The 9,459-nt window shown below is 46.9% G+C and overlaps 1 pseudogene; it reads left to right on the top strand.

The window, feature by feature from the left end:
• Positions 1-276: 276 nt before the first annotated feature.
• LOC129017606 (glyceraldehyde-3-phosphate dehydrogenase-like) lies at positions 277-8,778 on the top strand (annotated as a pseudogene).
• The last annotated feature ends 681 nt before the right edge of the window (positions 8,779-9,459 follow it).

The following is a 9,459-nucleotide window of genomic DNA, read 5'->3' as shown; positions in this document are numbered from 1 at the left end:
ATAAAAATATGTAAGCACAGAACAGTGCCCCTCAATCAAGCTTCACTTTAGAATCACCTGGGGAGCTTTTATATAGATGTCAGAACCTCTGTAGCTCAGGAATCTGATTTTTAAAACTCACAAATGCAACACAAAAACTCCACGTGAGTCCAGGAATCACCTAGGGAGTGTTTAAATATCCCAGAGTCCAATCTGGCACCAAGATTGATTAAATCAAAATGTCTATGGCTGGACCCAGGCAATGGTATTTTCTAAAGCTCGCCAGGTAATCTGAACATGCAGCCAAAGTTGAGAACCACTGAACGGAAGGAATTCAGAGGTGATAAGAGGGTAGGCTAGAGCAGCCAAGGAGTGTTTCCTCAGGAGATTGGATCTGAGCCATGTCTTCAAGAATAAGCAGAAAGGAAGAAGAAAGGAATTTGAGGGTGAAGAGCAGCATAAAAAAAAAAATTTTGGCTTCGGTCAAAGATTCATAATGAGAAATAAGGTTGGGATCATAGGGTGGGGCCAGATCTTGAGGGGCCCATAATGTCAAGTAAGGGGTTTAATGTATACCTATAAGACAGTCCTAGATCTGGTGCGGTGGCTCACGCCTGTAATCTCAGCACTTTTGGAGGCTGAGATGGGCAGATCACTTGAGGTCAGGTGTTCAAGACCAGCCTGGCCAAAATAGTATTTTCTCTACTAAAAATACAAAAAATTAGCCGGGCATGGTGGTGTGTGCCTGTAATCTCAGCTACTCGGAGGCTGAGGCAGGAGAATCACTTGAAACCCAGAGGCGGAGGTTGCAGTGAGCTGAGATCACGCCACTGCACTTCAGCCTGGGTGACAGAGCAAGACTCTGTCCCCCCACAAAAAAAAGACAGTCAACAGAAGATTTTAAGCAAGGAAGCAACTGCTTTGAGATTTGGGGAAAGGTAAATCTGGGAGTAGATATCAAGTGCATAGGGAAAGGCTAGAGCCAAGGGGACCAGATAAAAGATTATTAAAGATTTTCTAGAGTGATTATACCTAGTAATGGAGAGGGTATAGACAGACGAACATTCTCATGTCCATCCCATGTCCATGCTCATGTCCATTATACACTCACCATGCTGGTACAGCCTTTCTGGAAGACAGAGCAGCCACAGCCATTAGAATGCCTTTGTGAGAATTGCAACAAGATACTCCTACCTCCAAACAGACACAACCCCATGCCAAGGTGCGTGGCTTGGCAAGCAAAGTTGCCGCCATCCACTTCCCCTTGACACTGACTCCTGTGTGCACTAGCCCTGCTAAAGAGCAAGTTCACAGAGTTATACAACTGCACATAATCAGCCTCTGCTATGGATCACTAAACATGGAGAATATAGGGATTGTTCTACAAAGGAACAGGCTGACCACAGAGCTATGTGTATCTCAGAAGTGCCCAAGAAACAGTGAGGGTTCTGGAAGAGCTTGGACTCAGGACACCACATCAAGGGCAAGTATCATTAATCACCTATCTGGTAGATACTCTCCCACCTTGATTCAGAATCCTCCTTTGGTCAGACAGCAACATGCCCAGCACCAGGAATGACTCAAGATCGGTCTAAGCCGATCTCGGTCATTGCTGTTCCCTTTGCCAGGTATTGATCCAAGGGGATACCTAACATAGTTCCAGTTAACAATGCAGAGAGGTGTTTCTGGAAGGATTTGCCCCCCGCTAAAAAGAGAGAAGTATGTGAAGTGGAAGCCCTTTTGCTGCCACCAAAATCTGCTTCCCTTATTTCCTGTTTGGAAGATTGTTGTGCAAAGATGTAATGTTGGAGTTGTGGCAGCTACTTTGCAACAATGAAGAATCTCAGAGATTCTGAGCCAAGAGGATCTCAGATATTCTGACTCAGTTTCCTGACTTTGCTGAGCTGCTTAACTAATCCTGGAACCATGTAACTCCAAAGTTCACATTTTGTGAGATAGGTAAACATCTTTACAATTTAAGTCACTAGTCTTTAGATATTGTGTTACTTGCAGTTGAACACCTCTGAACATTCTGAACATTTGCCAATTAATTTGTTCAACAAGAATATAATAGCTTCTACTTAATACTAGGGATTTAAAGATGTGATAAGGTTCTAGGCTGGGCACAGTGGCTTATGCCTGTAATCCTAGCACTTTGGGAGGCCAGGGTGGGCGGATCACGAGGTCAGGAAACTCAAACAAGCCTGGCCAACATAGTGAAACCCCATCTCTACTAAAAATACAAAAATTAGCTGGACCTGGTGCCAGGCGCCTGTAGTCCCAGCTACTCGGGAGGCTGAGGTGGGAGAATCGCTTGAACCCAGGAGGTGGAAGTTGCAGTGAGCCGAGATGGCGCCACTGCACTCCAGCCTGGTGACAGACCAAGAGCAAGACTCTGTCAAAAAAAAGAAAATGTGATAAGGTTCTAAAGGAGAATTTATATTCTAAAGGGGAAGACAGACACAGTTAAACAAACAAACTCATGGGACAAGTGCTCTAACAGAGGTGCGAACAAAATACTACAGGATGATGGAAAGCCAATTGACTTGGCCTGAGAATAAGAGGATATACAGATGGGGTTTTGTTTAGATCTTAAGTGTGAGGGATATTCATGTGAAGACATCTGTGATGCTGCAAGTAAGAGATCTGAATTAAACTCATAAACTTTGGCAGCAACAGTGCAGAGCTGGTAGTCAAAGTTACGGGAGATGTTAACATCTCCCTATGTACCACTGGGAATGTTTTCAGCTGCAGGTAGCAGAAAACCCAACTCACAGCAACTTAAAAATGAGAATAGCAGGTTCAGTCCAGGATTGATTCACTTACTGGCTTAACTACCTCAAAGCTCAGGATAGCATCACTGTGACCGACTCTGTTCAACTTCTCCCCAGGCTCAGCTGCAGATGGATTCTACAGCTTCAGGCACCATGTCCTCAAATCTTGTTTAAAGGTATAAAGGGCAGCTTCTCCCCACACATTTGTTCCCTGAAATGCCTCCCAGCTAAACTTCTGTTTGTGCTCCATTGGCAAAGAGTATGTCACATGTCTAATCTTTTTTTTTTTTTTTTTTTTTTTTGACGGAGTCTCAGTCTGTCAGCCAGGCTGGAGTACACTGGCAGAATTTCAGCTCACTGCAAGCTTTGCCTCCCAGGTTCAAGCATTCTCCTGCCTCAGCCTCCTGAGTAGCTGGGACTACAGGCACGTGCCACTACACCAGGCTAATTTTTGTATTTTTAGTAGAGACAGGGTTTCACTATGTTGGCCAGGCTGGTCTCAAACTCCTGACCTCATGATCCAGCCGCGACAGCCTCCCAAAGTGCAGGGATTACAGGCGTGAGTCACTGTGCCCAGCCTACATGTCCACTCTTAAATCACAGGCAAAGATAAATGATTTACCATGATTGTTTGAACCAATCATGATTCATCCTTTGGCACAGAGGTCACCCTCCCCGAACAAGAAGAGAGAATGGCTGGGTGCCTTGTACCATGCCTGTAGTCCCAGCACTTTGTGAGGCCAAGGCAAGCAGATAACCTGAGGTCACGAGTTCAAGACCAGCCTGGCCAACATGGTGAAACTCTGTCTCTACTAAAAACACAAAAATCAGCCAAGCGTGGTGGCATGTGCCTGTAATCCCAGCTATTCGGGAGGCTGAGGCAGGAGAATCACTTGAACCCAGGAGGCAGAGGTTGCCGTGAGCCAAGATAGCCCCAGTACACTCCAGCCTGGGCGACAGAGCAAGACGTCGTCTAAAAAAAAAAAAAAAAAAAAAAAGGGCCATGCGCAGTGGCTCACGCCTGTAATCCTAGCACTTTGGGAGGCTGAGGTGGGTGGATCACCTGAGGTCGGGAGTTCGAGACCAGTTTGACCAACGTGGAGAAACCCTGTCTCTACTAAAAATACAAAATTAGCCAAGCATGGCGGCACATGCCTGTAATCCCAGCTACTTGGGAGGCTGAGGCAGGAGAATCATTTGAACCTGGGAGGCGGAGGTTGCAGTGAGCCAAGATCACGCCATTGCACTCCAGTCTGGGAATCAAGAGCAAAACTCCATCTCAAAAAAAAAAGGAAGAGAGAATGAGTGTTGAATTGGCAACCAACAGCATCTGTCACTCTGTGAGGGAGCAAAGAGAATAGGAAAAGAACTGAAACAGAGAACTGGGAGCATGTCAACATTTTCAGGATGGGGGAGGAAGTTGGAGATGGAGAAGAAAAGATTAGAAAAGTGAGAGAGGAAGGACTCCCAGAAGACAAGGAAAGAGATTCCAGAAGGAAAAAGTGGCCAACAGCTTCAAACATTACAGAGAGGTCAAATAGATCAGGACAATCCTGGTAAACATTAGTCTTGATGAGTAGGAGGTCAGTCTCGTCCTTGGTAAGGGTTGCCAAGAACATAAAAACATATTGAAAAGGATGTGTGGGAGGTGAAGAAGTGAAGTATGCAGGAAAAGGGGAGAAACAAAATATGCAGCCAGAGAGAGAAGACTTGGAGGGAAGAGCCATGTTGAACACAGAGCCTGCCAGAATCAGAAGTTATTGCTGGACCTGGCTGAAGCTAAGCAGGAAGACAAATCAGCTTCCTCTACTGCATATTCATCAGGGAACCTTCTCACCAGCTTGAGAGAACGCACTGAGGCAGAAGAGCCCCTCCCACCGGGCTGCACGATTAATTCTCATCTCCCTCGGGGCTTGGCATAAAAGAAGGACTAATCATGCTCTCTCACCGTCTGGGCAATTAGTCTCTCATCAGCTGGCACAAAATGAGGGGTTTGTGACATTTTGTGACAGCACAGCCCCCATCACATCTGGGCTTTAATCTCTTAAATTAGCCAAATCAAGGGTAAGTTTGGAGATGTATTGTGATTCAAACGATAGAATAAATAACCCATTGGCCGGGCTTCACTCCAAGTCTCCCTGCCTTCATGAGTGATGTCTAATTGGAGAAGGCTAAAATGGCAAGGCTGGTGCTACAGATGCCTTGCAGGGAGAGAGCAGGGTCAGGGAAGTAAGTTTACAGTAAGAATGTGCCCAGTCGGGATTCCTCCCCTGGGACCGTCCTGGAGTTTCTCTCTCTGCTGTCTACCCTGGACCTTCGAGAGCAAAGTGATATATCTCAGGTTGGGCTGGGAAATTCCATGCTTAGCAGATCCTCCTTATACTTGAGAAGCACCAATATGAGAACTCTGCAATCCGACAGTCCCCCTGTGTGTCCCTCTATCCTGACACCAATCACACAGCACTGGAATCCTCCAGGACTCTCTCTGTCCCATAGATTGTTTACGGCTTGAGAGCAAGAACCAGGTTTGCCTTGTTCACTCCACTCTATGCCCAGTGCCCAGACAAGGACTGGCAGAGGGCAGTTCTCAAGGAATGCTGGCCATGTGAACAAATGAGCAAATGGATAAAAGAATAAGAGAAAGCAGGGTGCAGAGAACACATTCAGGCCACAAAACACTCTTCAAAGGACATTTCTTCAGCAACTACCATGTGTTCATGAGCAGACACTGTGTCAGTGGGACCATGCCTTCCAGTAGGAAGGTAACTAGTTGGGCTCCTTCTCCCGGTCCCCTTTGGATGATGAAGCACCTTCACATCTGGTATTTCATGGGTTATTCACAATCACCTTGATAGGCTGGGAGAGAAGAGGAAATAAACCAAGCAAAATGTATTTAAACAGATTCATTAGGGACCTTCCTGCCTCTGTCAGGGAAACTATTAGGGCAGAGAATCCCCTTCCCACTTGGTGCCGGTAGAGTCTCACAACAGGGATTATATTTCCCACTTTGCAGACTAAAAACAAAACAAACTGCCGGGCGCAGTGGCTTATGCCTGTAATCCCAGCACTTTGGGAGGCTGAGGCGGGCAGATCACCTGAGGTCGGGAGTTCGAGACCAGCCTGACCAACATGGAGAAATCCCATCTCTACTAAAAATACAAAATTAGCTGGGTGTGGTGGCACATGCCTGTAATCCCAGCTACTCCAGAGGCTGAGGCAGGAGAATCGCTTGAACCCAGGAGGCAGAGGTTGCAGTGAGCCGAGATCGTACCATTGCACTTGAGCCTGGGCAGCAAGAGCGAAACTCCATCTCAAAAACAAACAAACAAACAAAACAAAAAACTAGCTCAGAGAAACAAAGTACCTACTCATGTTTACACGACAAGAAATAGAAAAGCTAGGACTGGAACCCAAGCCAAGGCCGACCCTCTTTCCACTCTACTACCTCTCTCCCTCATCTGCTCACCCTGCATCCGCCCTTCAAATCCCTTTTTTTTTTTTTTTTTTTGAGATGGAGTCTCACTCTGTCGCCCAGGCTGGAGTGCAGTGGCATGATCTTGGCTCACTGCAACCTCTGCCTCCTGGGTTCAAGCAATTCTCCTGCCTCAGCCTCCCAAGTAGCGGGGACTACAGGCACGTGCCACCACGCCCAGCTAATTTTTTGTATTTTTAGTAGAGACAGGGTTTCATCGTGTTAACCAGGATGGTCTCGATCTCCTGACCTCGTGATCCACCTGCCTCGGCCTCCCAAAGTGCTGGGATTACAGGCATGAGCCAACACACCCAGCCTTGAAGAGTATTTTCAATTAGCAAAAGCATCTTCTCCTCTGAAAAGATTGCACATCCCAAGGAGGAGCAAAGCTTCTGGGTAGAGAGTTTGAACTCATCCCCAAGTGCTTTGCCTGGGTTTCTTCACTTTCAGCCCAAACCTGGTGGGCATTCATAATAAAGCCTGTATCTAGCCTCAGGCTTCCAGGTGCCAGGTTGGTCCATCCTCCTAGGAGATGCTCTATTACAGCCAGTGGAGTCAACTCAAGCAGCACTGAGCAGCAAGGTGGTGTTCTGAGACCCAAACCTCTTAGAGAAGATATAGCTGCAGTAACAGCAGACCACCCTGGGGAAGCCTTGGCACTTGCCAGTGAATTTTATTTTTCTTTTAAATTTTATCCATCCACTTTAAATTTTTCTCACTGATTTTTTTCTCTTTTTCTTCTTTTTTGAGACAGAGTCTCGATCTGTCGCCTAGGCTGGAGTGCAGTAGTGCGATCTCAGCTCATTGCAACCTCCACCACCCGGGTTCAAGCAATTCTCCTGCCTCAGCCTCCTGAGTAGTTGGGATTACAGGCGCCTGCCACCATGCCTGGCTAATTTTTTTATTTTTAGTAGAGACGGAGTTTCGCCATGTTGGTCAGGCTTGTCTCCAACTCCCGACCTCAGGTGATCCACCTGCCTCGGCCTCCCAAAGTGCTGGGATACAGGTGTGAGCCACTGTGCCCAGCCTGATTTTTTTCTTATGAAAATAAACCGTTGATCATTGTGGAACATCTGAAAAAAATACAGAAAAGCAGGGGGTGGGTGTGGTGGCTCATGACTGTAATCCCAGCACTTTGGGAGGCTGAGGCGGGCAGATCACTTTAAGTCAGGAGCTCGAGACTAACCTGGTCAATAGGGTGAAACCCTATCTCTACTAAAAATACAAAAATTAGCTGGCCGTGGTGGCACATGCCTATAATTCCAGCTACTTGGGAGGCTGAGGCACAATAATTGCTTGAACCTTGGAGGTGGAGGTTGCAGTGAGTCAGGATCATGCTACTGCACTTCAGTCTGGGTGACGGAGTGAAACTCTGTCTCAACAACAACAATGAAAATACAGAAAAACATTTTTTTTTTTAAAAAAAAGAGGAGGACAGCAATCACCCATAACTTACCTTCTAGAGAAAACCACTATTAACGGTTTAGGCTCTCTGCTACTTCTGTTCAACAGACAGCCGCATCTTATCGTGCAGCTGGTGCACCACGGTGAAGGTGAAGGCTGGAGTAAATGGATTTGGTTGTATTGGGCACCTGGTCACCAGGGATGCTTTCAACTCCTGTAAAGTGGATATTGTTGCCATCAATGACCCCTTCATTGACCTCAACTACATGGTCTACATGTTCCAGTATGATTCCACTCATGGCAAATTCCATGGCACCATCAAGGCTGAGAACGGGAAGTTTGTCACCAATGGAAATCCCATCACCATCTTCCAGGAGCGAGATCCCACCAAAATCAAATGGGGTGATGCTGGCACTGAGCGTGTTGTGGAGTCCACCATTGTCTTCACGACCATGGAGAAGGCTGGGGCTCGCTTGCAGCAGGGAGCCAAAAGGGTCATCATTTCTGCCCCCTCTGCTGATGCCCCCATGTTTGTGATGGACACGAACCATGAGAATTATAACAACAGCCTCAAGATCATCAGCAACGCCTCCTGTACCACCAACTGCCTACTGCCCCTGGCCAAGGTCATCCATGACAACTTCGGCATCATGGAAGGACTCATGACTACAGTCCATGCCATCACTGCCACCCAGAAGACTGTGGATGGCCCCCCTGGGAAACTGTGGCATGATGGCTGAGGGGCTCTCCAGAACATCATCTCTGCATCTACTGGCGCTGCCAAGTCTGTGGGCAAGGTCATCCCTGAGCTGAACCAGAAGCTCACTGGCATGGCCTTCCATGTCCCCACCACCAACATGTTGGTTGTGGACCTGACCTGCCATCTGGAGAAACCTGTCAAATATGATGACATTCAAGAAGGCGGTGAAACAGACATCAGAGGGCCCCCTCAAGGTCATCCTGGGCTACACTGAGCACCGGGTTGTCTCCTCTGACTTTAACAGTGACACCTACTCTTCCACCTTCAATGCTGGGGCTGGCATTGCCCTCAATGACCACTTTGTCAAGCTAATTTCCTGGTATGACAATGAATTTGGCTACAGCAACAGGGTGGTGAACCTCATGGCCCACATGGCCCCCAAGAAGTAAGACCCCTGGATCACCAGCCCCAGTGAGAGGACAAGAGGAAGCGAGAGGCCCTTAGCTGCTGGGGAGTCCCTGCCACACTCTGAGAATTTCCCATCCTCACAATTTGCATGCAGACCCTCTGAAGAAGGAGGGTCCTGGGGAGGCTTACCTTGTCGTGTACCATCAATAAAGTCCTCTGTGCTCAGCCAAATAAACAAAAACAAAAAGCGATTTAGCATATTTCCTTGTTTTTTCTATGCATTTGTTACATGGTTGACAGTGTGTTATATGTACAGTTTTGTATTCTTATTTTACTGAAATGGGACAGCTTTGCTGCTTTTTATTATAATAAAAGCAGTTCGTCCTAGGGCTATATATCTAGAAAAAAAACCTAGGAAGGTCAGACAATGTAGAAACAAACAGATATTTATGTGCATCTACTATATTTTATTTTGTTTTGAGACAGGATCTCGCTATATTGCCCAGGCTGATCTCAAGCTCCTGGGCTCAAGTGATCCTTCTGCCTTGGCCTCCCAAAGTGCTGGGATTACAGCATGAGCTACCATGCCTGGCCTTAGTATATTTTAGGTGCTTGGGGTATGAAATTGAGCCAAGTCTTTCCCTCCAGCAGGAGAGAAAGATAACAAGTAGGTAAGCAAATAAACAGGATAATTTCAGATTGCGGTAAGGGCTTTCAAGAAA

Source organism: Pongo pygmaeus, chromosome 19, assembly GCF_028885625.2.
Source record: "Pongo pygmaeus isolate AG05252 chromosome 19, NHGRI_mPonPyg2-v2.0_pri, whole genome shotgun sequence".
NCBI lineage: Eukaryota > Metazoa > Chordata > Mammalia > Primates > Hominidae > Pongo > Pongo pygmaeus.
The sequence above is the reverse complement of the archived record's forward strand: the minus strand, read 5'-3'. Positions and strand labels throughout refer to the sequence as shown.